This window comes from Neophocaena asiaeorientalis, unplaced genomic scaffold (assembly GCF_003031525.2).
Source record: "Neophocaena asiaeorientalis asiaeorientalis breed wild unplaced genomic scaffold, Neophocaena_asiaeorientalis_V1.1 scaffold147, whole genome shotgun sequence".
NCBI classification, from domain to species: Eukaryota; Metazoa; Chordata; class Mammalia; order Artiodactyla; family Phocoenidae; genus Neophocaena; species Neophocaena asiaeorientalis.
Window position 1 is genome coordinate 1,506,030 of NW_020173758.1, and position 21,698 is coordinate 1,527,727.

The 21,698-nt window shown below is 44.7% G+C and overlaps 1 protein-coding gene across 4 annotated transcripts in view; it reads left to right on the forward strand.

Moving 5' to 3' along the window:
- The window catches only part of TLCD4 (TLC domain containing 4), an 87,758-nt gene that overhangs the window by 25,820 nt on the left and 40,240 nt on the right, over nucleotides 1-21,698 (forward strand). The window contains exon 1 of one of the 4 annotated variants that reach the window (XM_024751297.1): nucleotides 1,306-1,340. The exons of 1 other annotated variant lie outside the window; for it this stretch is intronic. The gene's annotated coding sequence lies outside the window, so the exon portion shown is untranslated. Of the gene's footprint in view, nucleotides 1-1,305; nucleotides 1,341-2,582; nucleotides 2,765-3,161; nucleotides 3,229-21,698 lie in introns of those variants that run through there. 2 more of the 4 variants (XM_024751295.1, XM_024751298.1) reach the window with 2 other exon arrangements.

Sequence of the window (21,698 nt, forward strand, 5' to 3'; positions counted from 1 at the left end):
GCAACACTGAAAGTAAAAGACAGTGGAACAATGCATTTAAAATGCTGAGGGAAAATGATCTTCAGTTTATCCAAATTATCAATCAAGGATGAGAAAAGAATAAAGACATTTTCAGACAGTCAAGCCCTCTAAAAATTTATCTTCTATGCACCCCTTCTGAGTAAGCTACTGGAGTCTGTGCTTTAGCAAAGTAAAAGAATAAATGAAAAATCACGTATTTGGGCATTAGAAGATATTATTATTTTAAAATAAATTTATTTATTTTATTATTTATTTATTTATTTAAGCTGTGTTGGGTCTTTTGTTGCTGTGCACGGGGTTTCCCTAGTTGCGGTGAGCGGGGGCTACTCTTCGTTGCAGTGCACGGGCTTCTCATTGCGATGGCTTCCCTTGTTGCGGAGCACGGGCTCCAGGCACATGGACTTCAGTAGCTGTGGCACACAGGCTCTAGAGCACAGGCTTAGCAGTTGTGGCGCACGGGCTTAGCAGCTCCGCAGCACGTGGGATGTTCCCAGACCAGGGCTTGAACCCGTGTCCCCTGCATTGGCAGGCGGACTCCCAACCACTGCGCCACCAGGGAAGCCCTAGAAGATATTATTGATGGGCATTTGATAGTTACATTGAAGCATCTGGATAAAATTCAGGTTAGGTACATTTTTTTAAAAGTAAAAAAATAAAGCAATTTTTAACTCCAGAAAGGAGATTTTCAAGAAAAGCATTATCATGGTAACTTACTTGAGTCAGCAACACCCTATATTTGTATTGTCAGGATGGTACAACCCTAATTGCTGACTTGAATGAGAGTTGGGATGTGGCTATGTCAGAAGGAAGGGTGAGGGCAAAGTGGGTGGTGGTGTGTATAAAAGAGCTAAATACTCAAATACCATGACAAGAAGTCAATAAATAATGTCTAAACCTGAAAATCAAGAAACATTGGTATAAGTTTATCATTTAGGAAATGAAGAACACCTAGCAGGGTTGTGGGGAACTAGGTGGGGGAGAAGTTGGTCAGGGGACTGATGGGACTCCTGGATATTTTTTGTTAAAAGCCTTTAAGAACCACTTGAATTTTCACTTAACTGTATTACTTTCATTAAAAATAAAAATACAGACAAAAGTAAGACATATATATTATGGGAAGAAAATGCAATGTCCCCTGCATTGGCAGGTGGATTCCTAACCACCTTGCCACCAGGGAAGCCCCTGGAAGAGGTAGTCTTGATGCAGATTCCTGAGATAATGTGTGTAATCTGTACTTGCAGGGCTGATCCCACTGATGTGCACCTACAACCATCCTGTCCGTGGATAGTTATGAAATACCTGTGTGAGTGCATAGACAGGTATGGGGCAAACCAAAGTTGTCAAGGACTATGCACACTGTGAAGCGACTGTGATGGGACAGGTTGTTGTCAAAGGGTATTGGTACCCTGGTATGTTCTGAGAATCTTGGGGAGAAAAAGGGGAACATGCACTTGGGGGCCTGCAAGATCTTCCTCCCTGCTTGACTACAGGGCAGTTTTCTGTCACTGTAGCTTGGAATAGGTTTTGTCTTTTCTAAGTCAGTCTGAAGTCCATTTGCCAAGACACTTCAGAGATGTCTGTGAATTATTATCCCCATTATAGAGATGAAGAAATTGAACCTCAGTGAGTTTCTTTCTAAAAAAAGTATTTGTGATTTTTTTTTTTTTTTGCAAATTATAACAGCCTAAATATATTTCTTCATTATTTTGTTTTATTCAGAACAATTCTATCTTTTTGATCCAGGACACCCGGAAGTTTCTGAGGCCGTATTTAACAGGTCAGAAGAGCTACTATTTAACGGCAAACTTTATGCACTGGGCAGCTTGGAATTCTCAGCCAGCACCCAAAAAATTCCAAATCCTACTTCCCCACCCTGACAGCAGAGGGGCTCCGCGTGTAGGTGGTGTTTTTCAGGGATTCCGGAGGAGGCTGCTCCAAAAGAACTTGCTTCTTCCACACACGCCCCCTACCCAGTTTGGAACGCATCTGCAGCCCCAAACCAAAAACTGCGAGGGACTTTGGCTAAGAGAGACGTAGCAGGAAAAATCAGCAATTGCCCTTTCACCTCCTTTCTGATAATCAAACCATGCGCTTCATTAACCAGAATTTGGGCATCTAAGGAAAAAATGTAAATTCATAATCTGAAAAGAATTTTGGTTACGTGGCTAGCCCAGGTACTGACCGCTGCGGAAGCGGACTCAGACCATTGTCCCACTTGCTAGTTTTGTTACTTGCTTTGTAAAGCCGAGGAACCTTACGCTCTGTCCCTGGCGAGGTGTGCTCTTCCAGGATCCCACCGCAGCCCGCCTCGGGTGTTCCCGGTTTTGAGCCCTTTCCGGGACCCAAGTTCCAGCACCCGAAGGTCTGCCCTACTGCCGGCCTCGGGGCCCCGGGCCCCGCCCACTTGGGCCTGGGGTCGGAGCCTCCTGGAGCCGGAGCGGGAGCCTGAGCCCGAGCGCCGCGGCCCCTTTAAGGAGCCGCTCTGCGGTAACCCGAGCCCGCAGTCCAGGCGGGCGCGGCGGCCGCGGCGGTAGCAGTATCCTCCGCGGCTGTTCCTCCCTGCGACTCGGAGCCCGCGGCTCCCCTGGCTCCCCTGGCTCCCAAAGAGCATCTCGCGGGGCGGCTCTGGCCGGCGCCAGCCCTCGGGCCGGGCCGGATGACCAGGCGACTGTAACCACTCGCCGCCCTCTCCCGGCCCGGCGCACCGCTGCCCGCGCGCGAGTCGCCCCGGGACCCGGCACAGGTGACGCCGTTTGGAGAGGGCTCGGGAGGAGGGCGGGCTCGCTTTGCCCCGTGGCTCTCCTGCGCCGCCGAGCGCAGCCCGCTGGCAGGGGCGCCGCGGCTTCCCGCCCCCGGCCTAGCGCGGCCGAGGGCTCCGGCGCCTGGAGGCTGGGTGGGCGTCCCCGGCGCGGGAGGCGGCCCGGGGCTCCGCGGAGGGCTCCAGCAGGTGTGTGCTGCCGGCTCAGCATCCTCCTAGCCCGGCGGGCTCCGGCGCAGCTCTGGGCGCAGATGGTGTCCCCGAGGCCCGCGGCCCCAGCGCTGCCCAGACGCCCAGCGTTCCACTCGCGTTTCCCGGGCTGTGTGATTCGGGCTGATGGGGCTGCCTGGGGGTGCCTCCCGGGTCTCAGCTCAAAGGGATGGGTGCTTTGGGCATCCAAGGAAAGCTTTCTTGTTAGAGGCCCGTACAGGATCAGGTGCATCAAGTGGGTAAGTCTCCCCCTCTTACACCTCCCCACTACTAAATAAAACAAGAAGCTTTTATTTACGCTTGCAGTTCTCAAGTGGGTCCCATTTTTAGCTACCGAGTGCTGAAGAGTCTAGTGGGAGAGGGACTGGGCGCAGAGTCAGAGGGAGAAATTGGTTTCTGTTTCCATCTCTACCACTGTATACCCGAGCAAGTTTATTGAACTAAGTACCTCGGTTTACCCAGCCGTGCAATGGGATCCATAATGCTAGCATTTTCCTGTCGCCCTCCGTGGAAGCGCTTTGAGTTGTCTAAGTTCATTAAAGGTTCACTGTTGCTGGCCAGTATTTTCTTAGTTGTACATATCTGAGTGTAAATGTGGTGCACATTTTTATATGAAACTATAAAATTATTCTTAAAGAGTGATCTTTGATAATGTTTAAATGAATCTGATTCCAATTTGGGGACAAGTCGGAAGAGTCTGTGTGGATGTTAGGAGTTGATGTGTAGTAGGAAAAAAACCTGTCACTTTAGTAAAATCTTTAGCCATTCATAAACGGAGTTGAGAAAAATGGATCTTAGATTGTGTATTTTAAGTGAGATACTGCTGTGTGAGCACAGGGTATAGTTTGGAATACAGTTTCATCTTTGTGTAGCCAGTTAAGGTAATACGGTAGAATTAATGCCAGTCCCCTTTTAAGTGTGCTATATGTGAAGTAGAGAATTTTTCCCTTGTTTATCTTGTCCTTAAATTGTATGGGTGAAACTAAGTTAGAAAAATGGACTCCTGCAACACTAGAAAATTTGAAAGATTGGCTTGAGGAACCATGGATTTTAGTTTATTTGCCATCCTCCTTCCTCTGCCATTAGGTGATCCTGAGGATAATATATTTTGAGGATGCCTTCTTTTCCCTACCCCTGCAGCTCCCTTTTGTCATATTACCTCCCTCCAGAGTTTGAATCCTTACTGTGCGATCTTGCGTGAGTTTTACCTATCTAGGGTGGATGCCTCACACCCAGCTGCTCAGTCAGTCATGATTTTTTACACTATTAGCTTTCTGTTCCTGTTCCTTTCACTCTAATCCTTCTTTACCTTGTTGGAAAGAAGAATGGCTTTTTGCAACTCAAGCTGTATACTTCGAGGTGCCTAGGAATGGCAGTGGTCAAGGGGCTGAAACTTTATAGTAAATTCCAAAGAAGGAAGCCTTCTACATAGACCCTAGGGTATGGATGCAAGAGTTGGCCTACCTTTTCCTTCATTTTTCTGAAACCTCCATCGGAGAGAGATTCATTTGATTGGCAAGGTAAAGAGAGGCCTCCGGAGCAGGGAGCCATCAGAAATTTAACTCAGTGCTAGATTGGTTAAGAGCTTTCCCAGCTAGGAGTGGGGAAGGAGGAAGAAGCGACTTGGGTGGGGCTGGAGGGCCTGTCCTCCCAATAACCAGGTGACCAGAGAGGTGCTAAAGGAGCCCTGGATTCCTGACTGGGAAATGGGAAAAGGGCCGGGTCGCAGAGAGGGAGTGGTGGGGCTGTGAGGAGAATTCTAGAATGTGCCCTAGATGTGACTTGCCCTTTTTCCCTTTCCCTTTGAGAGTGTTTGTCGCCCTTCAGAGCCTAGCACAGCTGTCCTGCAGTTCTCAGACCTGTTCACTCTCTCCCTTGGTGCTCTAACCGCCCCACGTTTATGTTCCTCCCTCAAAGCTGGCCTTCCGTGTAAGAGAGGAAACTGAGCAGTTTGCTTCATAAGAGACCTTCAGACCTCATTGTCTCCCCACTCCCTTCTTGTTGAACTAATGTCCCACATCCTGCAGATTAAGGACTCATTTAGCTTTGTTATCTCTTGGAAGATTAAAAAGTGGGATACTCAGTTTGACTGAGAAAAGTAAACTGAACGGTCTACAGGAAGATACAGAAAACGAGTTTTTCTGTGGAGGAAGATAATGCATGAATTGTCTGGGTGAGAATTGTGGGCGATTGGACGCGGGAGGGCAGGACTGGGGGTGGAACTGTGCTGGACAGCTTTCGCCCTTGTCCTTGAGAGAGGAAAGGATGCCCTCATGCTCCTACAATCACCTCGTTGTGCCTTCTCTCCTTCCATTTGCCTTGTGAGAGGAAGAAGAGAGAGCAACATGGCGGTGGAGTAGCCATCAGTTCTCAAGGATGGCAGACAGGCTTTAGGGATGAGCTCCTTTCCCCTGGCGCTGGTATCAGGCACTGGATGTATTACATCAGGGAACGCATTACATCAGGAAAGTGAAGTTAATTTTGTAAGAAAATCTAAGGGGTTTCAAGAGTGACTTTGGTGATGTTTTTTCTCGTTGGAGATGAAAGGTAGCAAAGAAATGGAGTCCTGCTGCTCTGGGTTTGTTATTCATAGTGAGACAGTTGGAGGTGCTGTGAGCAGATCCTGAAAAGAGGGCTAAGGATAGCAAAGGTGTGTGTGTGTGTGTGTGTGTTTGCTCAGAACATTGGTCTGTTCAAGGAGAGGGCAGTCCTGTGGCTACATGAGAAGGAGCTTGTGAGTCACTCTAAAAGGCCAAGGTTTGTGCAAACAGCCGATGAAGAAGACAGCTGGCAGTCTGTTTGTTCAGAGCTTGAGCCGGCACGGGGCAAGGAGTCTCTGAGCAGCGGGCCCAGTAGCAAGGGGGAGGTCTGACTAGATGGAGAAAGACTTGTTTCAGGCATTTCTGGATGACAGCACAGTACAATTTTCACATTGACTCAGGGCACAAGTAAGTGTATGTGTATCTGAAACAGGTTTCATGAAACAATATGTACCCTTACTGTGTATTGTTTCTATTTTCATTTCTATTTCTACTCTATTTCTGTTTCTGTTCTGTGTTCTGAGAAACTCATCAACTATTAATGGGTCACAGTCCACTCTTTGGAAACCATTTGTCTGCTGGATGGTAAAACAGGTTGCAGTGGAGCAGCCTGGGTCTTGGGGTTGGAGATGCTGGAGGAAGTGGGGGGCACTTAGAGTGGTTGGGAGATCCCTGGACCCCTGTCGGTGGGGACGGGGGAAGTGTGGGAGCTCATCTGGTGTCTGGAGGGTGAAGGACTCACTTTAGTGAAAGGCAGCTGGATGGGCAGGTGCAAAAATAGAACTTCCTACCAGTTCTGTCCACTTCAAAGCAAAACAGTTGGTTTTGAGGGAAAAGGAGGCGTGGAAGGAGTAAGCTTGGATTTGAAAGTAGTATCTTTAGAGCAGTAGAGTTTTCTCTGTAGGTTAAATAAGAAGACAAATGGATCCAGAACGAATTGGCTGATAAATTTAGGCCACTTTGATCAGCTGGGTAGGGAGCAAAGGGCGTCACAGTGCAGAGTGGGTGGGGAGGCAGCACACGTCTCCCCTTCCAGCTTTGAGAAGTTCTTGCAGAAGAAGCGGATGGATGTGTTGTTTCAAAACCCCATTTGCTGATCAAACTCCTTAGGAAGTTGGCTGCTTGCCTCACAGTGAATTGGAAAAGTATTCTCATTACATTTTATAAAAGGGTTTATCAAGACTTCTTTAGACATCTATTTCAAGATCTACAGTCAAACTGGAATCATCATTCATAGTCTTTGGGATTGCCAAAAAAGCTTCTTGAAGAAATAGGTGAGACAGCATCCAGCATCCTTGAGCTAATTCCACTAGCTGTGCCCTGGATGTTTATCCAGGTCAGAGTCTACCTGTAGGCCTTTGATTTCCTTTTTATAATAATTAACATCTGACTCCAATACCTAACACCCTCACCAGTGGACAAATACAACAAAGCCGGGAGGAAAACGTACACAGGTATCAGAGATCACCCGGGTTGCTTGGTTACTGCTTGCTTTTATCATCCACATTCTGACCTAGTTGGATCCTTCCTTTGACCCATCCCTGCCTTGTCTGATTTTCTTAGTTGATATATTTTCAGTGTCTGACTTCGCTGCTCCTCCGCTGTCTGCTATCTATCTGATGCTTTCAATCCTGGTTTCTCTGACATCATCTCTGAGCTCCAGACGTATAGTCTCCACCTGACTGTTCCCATGGAGCCCAGGCTTGGAGCCCATGTTGGATCCCGGCCTGGGCTGTGTTGGTGTCCACTGTGACATGGCCGCTTTAGAAATAGCTGATACATTGGTAGATTTATACATCGGTTTTGATTTAACTTTAAAATTTTGGGGACATGGAGAAACTATCTTGGTCAAGTTAATTTAATTAGCTTTCTTCAAATAGGCTTTAAAAAAACCTTTAAAAAGTACATTTTGAAGGAACAGAAAACTTCTCTTTGTTTCGCACATGTTTATTTAGTGGAAGAGGAGGAAGGAGGAATTTTCATTTGATAAAAAAATTTAGAACAAATGAAAAAGCGCCCTTTACAAAGTGTTTCATTTTAGGGATATAATTCCCCAAACTAGTCTTTCTCAATTAACATGTTTTGCTCTAATACATGTAAAAATATTGAGCCAATTATGAATTTAAATGCTTTATAATTTGTTATATGCTGTTTTAAGGGCTTATAAATTCTATAGCTATGTTCCGATGGAGAAAGATTCTTTGCCTTTTCATATTTTAACAACGTGTATGAGTGTTACTGAACACATCAATTTCTTACACGCTTTGTGCAGAAATCCAGGACAAGATAAAGTCGATAGGGAGGAAGGCCAAGTTGCGGGAAGGGGAGGCCTGGCTGCTTGGAGCAAAGGCAGCATGTTTGGAGTATCCCAGTTGAGTCTCTCGGAACAAACGCTTAAGACATTAGGCATTTTGAGGATTTGAGAATGCATTATAGCCTCAAGTCTCTAAATGTTCCCTTAAGTGTTTTTTTATTTTTAAATTACAAAAGTGACACTTGCACATTATAAGAAACATTACAGACAGTCAGTGTTCAAGAGAATGAAAGTTCACTTCTTCCCCTTCCCCCAGCTCCCACCTCCCGTGGCTTCACCCCCAACCTCAACCAGTTAGCAGTTTGGGGGGTATAGCTCTTCAGACCTTCTTTCTGTACAAATGCCAGAGCGTGCCAAGCTATGTATTTATGACAAATTTATCGTTTCGCAGCCTACTTTTTTCCTACGTGGTAGTATGTGATGGACATTTCTTCTGTATCCTCTTGTTCATTTCAGTGTCTGTGTAACTTGGGATAGTGTGCCTGTACCAATATATTTAAGCATTTCCCTAGCACTGCACCTTAAGGTTGCTTCTGATAACTAATGCTATAGTTAACACTCTTGTACGTGCATCCTTTCACACTCATGTGCACTTGTTTTGAGGATAAAAGATAAAATCATTAGTATACTGTGTATTTCATAGTTCAGGTAACATAGTGCTATCAAAATGTACATATTCTGCCATTTAATTTCCCCCAATATTTTTTTAGCAGTAAAAGCATAGCACTGGACACTGTAGGGATTTTAAAGTGGGGCAATGCACAGCCCTTGCTTACAAGAGCTCTCTCTCTAGAGTAGGGGGATTAGGCATACACACTGACTATAATATCTTTACTTTAATTTATATCCCCACCTTGTTCCAAAAAAGATTAGGGAAGGCTTGCAAAGATGCATACATATGACAAGATAAAATAAACTTAGGATAAAAAAGAAAAATAAGTCAAAGGAAAATAAGATGGAGGTATGAGGGTGAGTGTACTTTGAAGTACTGTTCTCTCCTTCCTGGAAGTTCTGGCTGTCAGCTTCCCAGCAGCCAAGGAAAAGAGGCAAACAATCCAGAACAAGCTTCAAGGTGTCCAGAAGAGAAACCACATTGGAGAAGCCCATCTAGTCTTGATTCTAGGAGGTGAAACAAATGTCTCCTTTGGATTTGCATCCAGAAAATGCTGCCTTTGCAGTGGCCAGCCTTCTCAACCACATTCCTGGTATTATAGTACAGTCAAACCTAGTGACCTTGCTTTATGATGCATTTCATATCATGTTCCTCAGTTCTGGCCAGGGGTGTCATGCCTTGGCACTGAGCAGTGAAGGGTCATTAGGATGAGGTGTAAGTTCATGGGTTTAATCCAGAAATAGCTTTAAGAGGATGCATGACCAATGAAAACAGCAATCTGATATTGTTCCTGGATAATTTTTTTCTACAAGGTAGTTGAGAATATATAATTTTAGTGGAATTTCTGTGAGTAGAACCCATTTGCCCAAGAATACTAGGCTTGCAACTTAAAAAGCAAGAAGTGAAGTTGTTTTTGATGGCATTAATGTATTCGAACCATAGCAAAGATTGAACAAAAGGTTTTCCTTTGGGCTTCCCTGGTGGCACAGTGGTTGAGAGTCCGCCTGCCATTGCAGGGGACATGGGTTCGTGCCCCAGTCCGGGAAGATCCCACATGCTGTGGAGCGGCCGGGCCCATGAGCCATGGCCACTGAGCCTGCGCGTCCGGAGCCTGTGCTCCGCAACGGGAGAGGCACAACAGTGAGAGGCCCACATACCACAAAAAAAAAAAAAAGTTTTCCTTTAAAATAAAAAAGAGCAAAACTTTGCACTTGATCCATGTAGGAAGGATGGTAATCTTCACATTGGTCAGCTCCACAAGTTAGAAAGGTCAGAGCCATCATTCCAAGAAGCCTTGAGAGCATCACCAGGCTTAAAATTGTTAATAAGTTATAGAATGAGTAGTTCTGGGATTAGGGGGTCTACAAGCTGGGGCCGCTTGACCCTGTTTTGTAAAGCTGGGGAAAGTTCAACTTTCTTGAGCCACCTGGATCTGAGCTTCTATAACCCCATTCACTTAAGTCTGGCCTCAGGAACATTGCCCCAGAACAGTTCTTTATTACCAAGTCTATGGGCCAAGCTTAGGTATTTGACAGGACTTAACCCTGTATTTAAACATGGCGTTTGTCATAAATGTTAAACTTGAGGTCACCTGAAGCCACATCAGATGTGTTTTGTGCATCATCACCTCTCTGGCCTGTGAAATGGTTCAAAGAAACATGTCACTGCATTTAGATTTTTTGGCTACCTGATAGTGTCAAACCAGATACAGAGTCAGATAAGTACCATGTTTATTGGAAAATAGTGCAGTTGGAATCAGTGTGAGGCAACAGCAGTCTTATGGGAGGAGGTCAGAAGAGAAACCACTCTCAAAGTACCCTGGGTAGGGTTTTAAGTTGCTCTTAGGTAACAGGATAAAAGTCCACTTAGACAATTTAGTAACTCCTTCGCTGTCTTCTCATTTAAGCCACCAAATTTCCCATTTGGATCATAGGTGTAGACAAGCTTCAGGGCCCCTAGGCCAAAGGTTAATAGGCGGAAATGATCATATTGCTTAAGATACAGAATACCCTATTCCTGTGTGACTTGGTGCCATCGGAGAGTTAGGTGTAACGTTTCCCCGTTAGGAAATGTGTTAGGAACGGGTGGTAATAATAAACGATATCCTTTATGGAGTGGTGTTTGGATCTTTTGCCGAACGACAAACCACCCCAGCAACCTAGTGGCTTAAGACAATTTCTCATGATTCTGTGGGTGGCTGGGCAGTTACTCTGCTGGTGATAGGCTCACTCGCTCATGTGTCTGCATTCAGCTGCGGGGTCAGCGGGGCTGGAAGGTCCAGGATGACTTGCCACCATGGCTGGCAGTTGGTATTGAGTGTTGCCTGTCAGCTGGGCAGCCTCAGTTCTCCATGTGGCCTCACATCCTACAGTAGGCTAGACAGGCTTCTTTATGCTCTAAGAGGGTGAAAGGCAGACGCTGCAAGGTCTTTTGCTGTGGATGGTAGGATGGCAGTGTCACATTGCAAAGGAATGTACGGTCATTAAATGATCTACCACAAGTGGCTGGATGTGCCAGGCACTGTGCTAGGTGTATTTAACTTGTCTCATTTAAGCCACATAACCGTCTTGCACCATTGGCGTTCTTATCTCCATTTTGTAGAACTTGCAGGTCAAGAGGTCATATTCCTCTTGAGCAAAATACCACTTGATGAATACTGGGACTAGGACTGGATTCTAGCTTGCTCTCTCTAGCCAAATGGAATTTGGCTTAAGAACTCAGCAGGTGGGAGAAATTTGCTCAGTTGTTCTTCAGCCCCTCTAACCCATTTAATGCCGTCTCCTGTTTCCTGTGGGGAGCAAGCAAAAGAGAGAAATAGGGGGCAGGCGGGCAGAGCCCTGCCTCAGTCACTTCCTTGCAACCTGAGGACTTTCTCAGGGGTAATCAGATCGACAATTTGGAGGTGAGAAGACCTCCCTGTCTCCTTAGGTCCCGACTTCCTAGGTTGCTTGGCAGGTGTCCCAGTGATTCCTTTAAAAAAAAAAAAAAAAGAACAAAACATAGTTGCCCTATTATAAATTGTGTTATTTTAAGTTTATAATAAAAAAAAAAACATAGTTGCAAAAATCTTGCTCTGTCCAGCTTTTCCTTGATTTCATAGTGTTGGCAGAAAGCCAAGAGATGTCCCCAGCCGAATGGCTCCTTCTGTGATCCCTCCAGGAAAGGAAGAGCAGAAATATGGAAATAAGTACATCAGAAGCTGGTAGAGGTTGAATGCAGAACCTCTTGCCTCTTCCGGAGTCCCCCAGGTGATGTGGTGTCGCGCGGTCCCTACTTCAGCTTCAGAGCCCCTCACTCACACAGACCCCGTCTGAGGCTCAGGGAGTGTGTTGTATTTGAAATGTTGAGTTCCTTAAAGATGGGCTCTCAAATTACATAAACTTGCAGCACCTTACTTTTTATTTGTGTCAGATACTGTATTAGTGTGACCTTCTGATTACCATTGTCTTCTGGCTTAAGGCATTCTGGTTTATTCCAAATCCAGTGGCTGTGGTTGGAGCTCATAGGTTTAAAAAACAAAGACTTCTTTATGAAAGTTTTGAGTGGAGTAAGATGCTAAGAAGCAACATTTACCAAGTAAATAAAATGTGCCGTCTGTGCTTTGAGCCTTAAGACCCTAGAAAATGAAGGGTTTTTTTCTGTTTTTTGCCTGCCTTGGGTTTTTTGCCTGCCTTGGGTCTTTGTTGCTACGTGCGGGCTTTCTCTAGTTGCGGAGAGTGGGGGCTACTGTTCGTTGTGGTGCGTGGGCTTCTCATTGTGGTGGCTTCTCTTGTTGCGGAGCACGGGCTCCAGGGCTCAGTAGTTGTGGCGCATGGGCTTCAGTAATTGTGGCACGTGGGCTCTAGAGAGCAGGCTTAGTAGTTGTGGCACACAGGCTTAGTTGCTCGGTGACATGTGGGACCTTTCCGGACCAGGGATTGAACCTGTGTCCCCTGCATTGGCAGGCGGATTCTTAACCACTGCTCCACCAGGGAAGTCTGAAAATGAACTCTTGAATTTCCTAAGGGGAGAATTCTTCAGTGGGTTGGGAGCTGGGAAAGAAGGGCTTTTTTCATTACAGCCACACTTCTTGTTAGGCATTATAAAAAGAAATTCCAAGCCAGGAGTCAGTGTAAAATGAAGGAAAAAATTTAAAATAAGAACAACAAAAAAGTTGCCATGACAGATTAACTATATTAGATTTCATTTGATTTATTTTTAAGTTAATAGCTAGGACATGTAAAACGTATCAGTAAATGTAAGCTAGGAGAATAAAAGTTTTGTTAAGATTCTAATTAAAAATACCTATAATAGGAGGGAGAATTGATCAAGTGTGGTAGGCAATTAAGGTGAAACATTATTTCTTGAAAGAGCAGGAATTCTCAGGGAGGGTTTAAGGAGATGGAATAACCCCTCACCCTTGTTTTGTCAGAACCTCTTGGTGGGGACTCTGGGCTATGTGAAAAATATATGTCAAGAAACCTTATCCCCCCACCCCCTGCCCAGAAAACAAACTATAGAAAGGAGACTTACAGAATCTTCTTGACTGGTAGGAATAAGCAGAACATATACTGAGAAAATATTGTGTGATGCAGGAGGGGTTGGGGGAAGCTTTGGGATATGAACATTTTAAAACCACTGAATTAGAGAGATCAGAGATTCCTAGAGGCATTTAGCATAGGATGTAAAGGGACAGGATTATGAGAGATAAAAGGGAAATCTTGTATAAGGAGATAGGTAGCAATATGAGCTAACTGTCAAAACAGTTCTCTGAGTTGCGGTACAAGATGGGACCACCCCAGAGCCCCTGAGTGAGGGTGTTTCTTGCTGGGGGTGGATGACTCTTACAGCCCGTCTGGGGAACAGAGTTTGCTCCTTCCTGTCCTAACCCACTCTGATTGTAATTACTACGTAGAACTGTGGGGAAACTAAAGGCCAGTTAGAAATGACTATTTAACCTTAAATGTTTCATTCTTTGTTTTCATCAAACAATCAATAATCCAAAAAAATTGTTTCAGGGGAGTATCCATCACCAAGGTCTGTAACAGGCGGAATCAAACAGTTTAACTTGAATTCTGTTATATGCTCTTGGAAGAGAAAGGGTTGAAAGTATGGGAAAAATATAAAGGACACCCTTATTCAGAGTTTAGGATCTTAACTGACAGGGAAGAACCATGGAGAAATCTTTTCTATAGTAATGAGCAATTCCTTGTTGAATCTTAAGTAACATCATATCACCGAGAGAGGGAGTGTAACTTAATCATATTAATGTAGGGTTCCTTAGCCTTTCCAGGTTTAGACTTCATTTCTTTCCATTTGCTTCAGTTTAAAAAGCAGCACCATGAATACTGGAGGATTTATAGAAGTTCGGTTGGCATTTATGCGGCTGGCTTCCTTTAGACTTCCACTCTAATGCTAATGGTTCTCGAACTTGATGCTCAGAAAAGAAAAAGAGGTGGAATTCTCCTAGCTTTTTTTCATATAGCTCTCAACGCAGAATTAGCAACAACAATGAAAAATAAAAACGGTGAGTGTAGTTAGCTGAAAACTTTGTACACATTTGATTAGGTGCTTAAATTTTTACATGAATGAAAAGTCAAAAGTGGGTAGTATGATGAGTTATTCTTTACTAAGGGGTTTTAACGTCTCTGGTTAATTATTGACATTTCGTGAGCATTGAGAAAGATGATTGCAATGATTGCAATGATTTCATACCACCCGTATGAAAATGCAAATAAAACCAGAATGGGTGGGGAGCAGGTATTTTTCTGGTAGGGTTTTTGTTTGTTTGGTCTGGTAAATATCTCATTTTCTGTAGTCACGTGTTCATTTACAAATGGTTTACAGTTTGCTAGTAGAGACTTAAAAAACTTTTACGTGTTAGGGCTACTGACATGGTAGATAAGTTCAATAAATAAGTACATCTGTAATTGATGACAGTATGAAAATATAGTGCAAATTATAGTTAAATATACACATGAAGTCTTTGAACATATATCACACGTTGTAAGGAGTTTGGCATAGACAAACCAAATACCATACTGCCGTGGTCTGAATGTTTGTGACCCACCCCCACCAAAATTCACGTGTTGAAATCCTAACCCTCGAAGTGGTGGTACTGGTAGGTGGAGCCTTTGTGGGTGATTAGATCATGAGGGTGGAGTCCCCATGAATGGGATTAGTGCTCTTGTAAAAGAGATGCCACAGAGCTTCCTTGCCCTTTCGGCCATGTGAAGTCTGTGACCTGGAAGAGGGCCCTCACCCAACCATGCTGGTACCCTGATCTCAAACTTCCAGCCTCCAGAACAATGGGCGATAAATTTATGACGTTTATAAGCCACTCAGTCTGTGGTGTTGTGTTACAGCAGCACAAACAGACTAAGGCACACACTCAGTATTATTTCATTTATAACATTGGTGCTCTTAGCTTTTGGATATTTGGAGGTGAGAATCCTTTTGCAGTGAATATGTGTTCATACTATACTACTAGGGTTGTCAATTTAGAAAATTTTTCTTTCTAGTGTTCTGATTATACTGGTAAAATGAGGGAACCTGTGACTGATCAGGTACTAGCAGAACGGAAAGCACGTGTAAGAATACGAATGTCTGTTGTCATCATTATTATATTTCATAGACATTTATTGAGCACATGCCGTGTGGTGGGCCCTGTGTTAGGTATGGGGACACATGGTGGGGGGGAAATGTTTGTGTTTCCCACCCTCATGGGGCTCACATTCCACTGGGGGAAGGAGATGTTCATTGAAATTGCAGCTGTAAAGGAAAGGGACATGATGCCACGTGAGCAGACCAGGGGGGGGATTGCTCCCAGAAGGCTTCCCTGAGGAAGTGATGATTGACCTGAGAGCTGAGGGGCCTGAGCGTTACAGTGGGGGATGGAGGGGCGGGGTGGGAGTCGGGGGATAGCTTATGCCGAGGCCTTGTAGAGGGAGGGAACATGGCATCTTTAAGGGTCAGAAAGGCCACATTAGCTGGGGTGCAGCAAGCGAGGGCAAGTGCCACTTGAGGCTGGGGAGAGCAGGGCCCTCATCAGAGGACTGGGCAACCAGTGAAGGTTTAAGTTGGGGGTAGGTGAGGAGGTGACATGACCAGAGACAGCTTTTAGAGCCGATTCCCTTGGAGTCCTCCAGTCTGTTCTCTACACTAAGGAGACCAGTTTGGAGACAATTCAGAAAAGTGGTGGTAGCAGCTTGAGGAAAATGGATGTTTTTGAAAGCTGCTTAAGAAGGGGAAGGATATGGTGGCTTCGTAGGAGGGTGCAGAAGGCAAGTTATCGGGGATGGCTCCTAGGTTTCTGGCTGTCAGATGGGGGGTGTACAGTGGTACCATTCACAGAAATGAAGAACCTGCAAGAGGACCAAGTTTAGAGATTAGGCCATGAGCTTGGTTTGAAATGCGTTTGAAATGCTGTGTGGTGCTGACAGCTAGGCAGTTGGCCATACGTGTCAGGAGCTCAGAGAGGAGACCTGGGATGGAGATTAAAACTTGAGATTTTTCTGCATGTAAGTGGTAACCGAAGCCACAGGTATAGGTGAAATCATACAGGAAACAAGTAGAAGAGAGTCTGGGACTGAGGCTTAGGGAATTCTGTTACTCAGTGTCTGAGCAGAAGAAGAAGTGTGGTGTCATGGAAACACAGGGAAGAAAGTGTTTCAAGGAGAAAGTGGTCAGTGGCGTCTAATGTTGCTGAGATGTCAGGTGACACGAAGGCCACACATAGAAGTCATTGCTGACCTTAGCAATAGCTATTTCAGGGGAGCGACGAGGGTGGGGGCGGGAATGAGGTGGGCTGAAGAGTGAGAGACCTGAGAAATGATGACAATATGGAAAAACCATTCTAGAACTTTGTCCTTAAAGGTGGGGGGAGGGAGAGAGGGCAAGAGGCTATACTGGAAAAGAGATATAAAATTGAAGAAGAGGAGGTAGGTCTGTTGATTCTTTTTGTGTGTGTGTGGTACGCGGGCCTCTCACTGTTGTGGCCTCTCCCGTTGCGGAGCACAGGCTCCGGTTGCGCAGGGTCAGCGGCCATGACTCACGGGCCCAGCAGCTCCGCGGCATGTGGGATCCTCCCGGACCTGAGCACGAACCCGTGTCCCCTGCATCGGCAGGCGGACTCTCAACCACTGCGCCACCAGGGAAGCCTGATTCTTGTTTTTACTGGGAACTTGAGCCTGTTTAAAAGCCAGTAGAAAGGTCTAGTTGAGGAGAGAATAAAGGATAATGGGAAAGAAAAGTTTCCCAAGAAGGCCAGAGAGGATGGCTCCAAAGTGCACAGGTTAGGTTGTCTTGAGATGGGAGGACAGGTGGGTAGTTTGAATGGTTGATAGTACAATATTGAGACTTTTCATATGTTGGCTTCTATTTTTTGTGAAGTAGGATGGGGGTTATCTGTTGAGAGTGGGGGTGGATGGTTGGAGGTTTGAAAAGAGTAGGGGCAACTTGGAAATTTAATTGTGGAGCGTGAAAGGATTGGTTGGCGAGGGCAGTGTGTTAGGAGTGCAGGGCAGAGTTGAGAGCTGTTTGATCCCTCTGTAATTTCACACTCACCAGTATATGACTGCTATAAACTTTGGTATGTGACTTTTTCCAACAGTGCTCCGACTGTGCTTGCCTTGTCACTGAGTAAATTGTTGGGCCTGTCCTTGGTTGGAGTTTCACCGGCTCTTGGCAGTGGAAAGGGGATGTGGGGTGTTAGAAAGACTGTTATTGAAATGATGTGCTCTAGGATATAAGCTGATTAAAGAGGGAAGTAAAAAGAGAAAAGGGCTACTGAATTGAGGAAAAGCTGAGAGGCCAGTGTAACTTGAGAATGTTGTAATACTGAGCACACTTGAAGGAAAGGTCAACAAGGAGAATTCTAGAAATGTTATTTTGGAGGCAGAAAAATGATGGGTAAGGGACAGTAAAGGTCCATGAATGGTTGAGGTGGCATGGAAGGGGTACCATTCCAGATGAAGATTAAGGGACTGAGTTGTTAAGGAAACCTGGGCCTTCTACATATATAGGAAGTCATTCAGGATAATGGCAGGGCTTGAGGACCATAAGTGAACCAGGACAAGTCTTTGAATGGGAGGAGATGTTCAGGAGGTTGGAAGATGATATCATTGAGAAGAGGGAGAAGGTGGTATAACTGAATAGCAGGACCAAAGCACCCTGCGTGTTTATAGGAGGTGAGGGAAGGGAGGAGTAAGCCCTGAAGGGAACCATGAGAGCAAAGAGCCTGTAGGGCCACTCCTGACACTGAAGGATGAGGGCCTAGGCAGCCACTAGCTGAGAGGTTGCAGAAGAAGAGGGGTGTCTTCAGAGCAGGCCGAGGAGAGGCCAAGCATAGAGCACTGTTTTCTGGGTGGGGAGCCCAGTCCCAGGGGACCAGTGGAAGCATTTGGGAGGTAGAGGGGGTGATGGGCTGGGTCAGGTGGCTGGGAAGGAACGTTGGAGCGTGACAGGGATAGTCCAGTGATGGAGGCTAGATCTCTGCAGTGGGGCTGCCTACATTTTGAGTGTTGACTAATGTAAAGGGGGTGAGTTAGAGGCATAGGGCCTAGTGGCCAGAGAATGGTCTTGTTTCCCTGGGCTGGAGTGATGACAGGCCCAGAAATTGCATGTCTTGCATGCTGCTGGAGGCGGTCGATGGTGGAAGGAGAAACAGTACTCCCGAGTATGCACCACACACCAAGTACTGTTCTAAGCGCCCAGCGTTCCGTGGGTTATTCCCCATGTCGGATTAGTACTGTCGTTATCTCCACTTTCCAGATGAAGAAACCAAGGTGCAGGTAAGGCAAGGCAAGTTACTTGCCCCAGGTCACACAGTGAACAAGCAGTGGGACCGAAGTTCAAACTCAAGACTGTAACAGAGCCTGTGTACTTCCCAACGTGTCATACGTACTTAATATTTTCTTACACGCGTAACTTTGATTTTGTAAAACATAAGTGATAGACTGTTGAAAAGCTAGTGTAGTATTTAATACAAAATTATGTTTTTAGATGCCACAATTAAGTTCAGTCCTAGAATCCCAGAATCTTACTTTGCACGTGCTCTAAAGGTTAGACTAGCGCCCAACCCCTTTGCAGACCAACCCTCCCTGTGGTCAGTTTACCACTTCCATGACAGATGCTTGGGCACTTCTAAATTGTTAGAAAGGTCTTCCTTAAAGTAAGCTGAGCTCTTCCCTTTCTGTAATTTTTGCCCATTTGGGCCATTTAGAGCGGTGCACAGTAAGTTCCCTCTTTCACTTTTCCACATGACAGTTCTTCGGATGTCCGAAGAATGCCCTTCAGTCCTCTCTAAGTAATCTTGTTCCCAAGCTGACATTACTCAGCCCTTCAACTCTTCATGATATGATATGATTTCTAAAAATCACCATCTTAGTTACACTGCTGTAAAGGTACTTGACATGTGATTAATTCAGAGTAAAATGGGACTGATACGTGTCCTGATCTATGCTCTCTGTAAGTGGTTCTGAGGTTTGTTTTTTGTTATTAGTATCTTCATTACATTATTATTTCTTGTTGGTTTGTGTAAATTAACATGCTAATATTACGTGCGTGTGTGTGTGTGTGTGCATGATGCGCGTGTGTTATATAGCTATTATGCTAAGTCCTATACCTGGGTATTGCCTTTGAAAAAATTATTCAGGTTTTTATCTTTCTGATTGGGATTCACTATTTTAGCTTCTGAAGATCATTTTGAAACCTGATTCTGTTAACTGATTCTATTAGCAATCTTTCCCAGCTCTGTGTTATATGCAGATTGAGTAAACATATAAATATTTGTAAAAATATTACTGAAAGAGACCAAAAAGAGAGAACCTTATGGGATATCGCAGGAGATATTTCTCAAGTCTCTTTCAGATCATTGATCTAAATGCTGGTTCTAGTTTTTCAGCTAACTCTAGATTTGCCTAATTTTGTTATCTAGCCACATTTCTTTGTGTTATTAATAAGGATCTCATGAGAAACTTTCAGAACTTTCGTGGAATCAAGTTGTTCTTCATTTGGTATTCTTCAATCTACAAGGATTTGGCAGTCAGTTAATTATGTGAGTAGGAAATAGGAAGGAGACCAGGATGACTGAGCTGTTCTAGATTAAAGGTAAGGAGGTGTTTGTGGGTGATAGTGTCATCCTCTGAGATACGGAACCCTGGGGGGAGGACTGGTTTGGGGTTAAGTTCAGCTTGGGTCATGTGGAGCATGTGGGCCTCCAGGATGCCCTTATGGAGCCATCCAGAGGGTAGCTGACCATCCAGGACTGGTACATTGGGAGATGGTGGGGTTTGGTTGCACACAATGTAAACCATGTTGAATGTGTGGGACATACACCCCAGCAGAGCCTATAATGTGCAGAGAAAAATTCTGGATTGGGGCGAGGGGAGGTAGTAAACATTGCCATCATCAGGAGTTTATGCTTGATGGCCTCCATTTTTTGGTGAAATGGGAAGAAACCTCATCTATTGTAAGACAGGGAGAACTGGAGATTTGAGAGCAATGAATATTTGGAGTCAATGTGGGAAAAAGGAAAGGGATGGGAAAAGGACTGCTAAGCATGTGTAGGGTATTCTTCCTAGCTCCCCCTTCCTTGCTTCCCTTAAAAACAACCACATAAGAACTTTTCCCCCTGTATTTAAGGATTTTTACTGCTAATCGGTACAGCAGTGGTTCTTCCCTGGAAGTTGTATCAGAACGTGAAGGTTGTGTATGTGTATTGATGATTGGAGGTGATACTGGTGATTCCAACACACTCCCTAAGGAACCCCTTGTGCTACAAGGAGATAACGAACATGGGGAAATGAGAGTAAAGGTTGTATTCCTGGGTCAGTATTTCTGGAGTCACCTGGTGGAACTGAATCTTTAGGAGTTTCAGCCTTAGAGCATCTTTTTGGGATTTTAATAGATGAGAAGATGTTCTCTTGGTTTAGCTTGAGTACCTTCAGATATCTCCTCACTGTTTATATGTCTTCTCTGCTGGGTATTTATTCCCAGGAAAGCAGGGAGTGTCCCCCTTAGCACCATGAATTTACCACTTTATGTGGGAGTGATCAGTTTCTTGCTTCCCTACTAGCCCATGAGCATGTCTCCCATTTTGTAGTCTGAGTCCCAGCACAGTGCCTGGTATGTGGCGGACTCATGACAGGTTTTGGGTGAACTGTTGGCTGAAGTAAAGACTGAATCAGTCTGGCTGGGCTGTTTCCAGTGGTCCTCCTTCTGGGAGTCCTCCTGGAGAAGGGCCCTCACAAGGTGGTGGTTGAGAGGCATCCTTCAAACCTTTTCATGGTTTTCTCTACCAAGAAACCAACTTGAATTAAAGTTTATGGAAACCATCTTGTGGGGAAAAGTACAAACATCCTTTGTATTCAGGAAGCCTCTGGAAGAGTTTCTTTGGTGTCCATAATTCCTGGGAATCAGGATGGGCTAATTAAATTTCATGTCTAGACACTCCCCTTGTAAATTGGCACAGAAATATTTCCCACTTCTGTTCTGGCTGCTGTGTTCTAGGATAGTACCCAAGCCTTCTGCCAGCTACTAGCCGTATGTAGAGGTGTATGAACCAAGTCTAATACTTTTCTACTTTTACTGTGTATTCCTCTACTTAATAATCACTAAACTCTAAAAGGCCCTTAATTTGTGTCAGTAATGAGCATTATTTGGTTTTATCCATTTTCACCATTTTCTTGCCTGATTCAGTGAATGAACAGGGGCAGTTGCTTCCTACCGGAAGCTTTGGTTTTCTGGGAAATTTTTTTTTTAGTTCCTTAGATTAGTCCCTGACTTGGCATGACTGATGAAGCAAGCAGCTGTTTAATAAGAAGCAAAGCTGGGAGTAGAACAATTTAATTAGCTTCTGTCTGTTGAGCCTTGAAAGGAATCCATAACTTGAGTATGTGGAGCTTTTTAGTTTTAAATGGAACATTTTTGCAAAGAGAGATTCTCGACATGTACCCCCCCAACTCTAGTTAACTGAAAGTCTGTTGAAAATATAAGATACCCAGTATAACAAAGACTTAATAAAAACTAAATTTTTTTAGGAATGAGGAATTTAATAGTGAATTGTTTGATTTTTTAATGTATTGCTTAAATTAACAATTCATAAAATGGATAATGTTGCGTGATACCTACTATGTTTTATAACATAACTTCTAGCAAACATTCATGAAATAAATACTCATTGTATACATTGAATTTTAACTGAGGTGAATAAGCAGCTCTTGCCTAGCCACCCTCCATAACCTCCAGGGAACACACAGAACC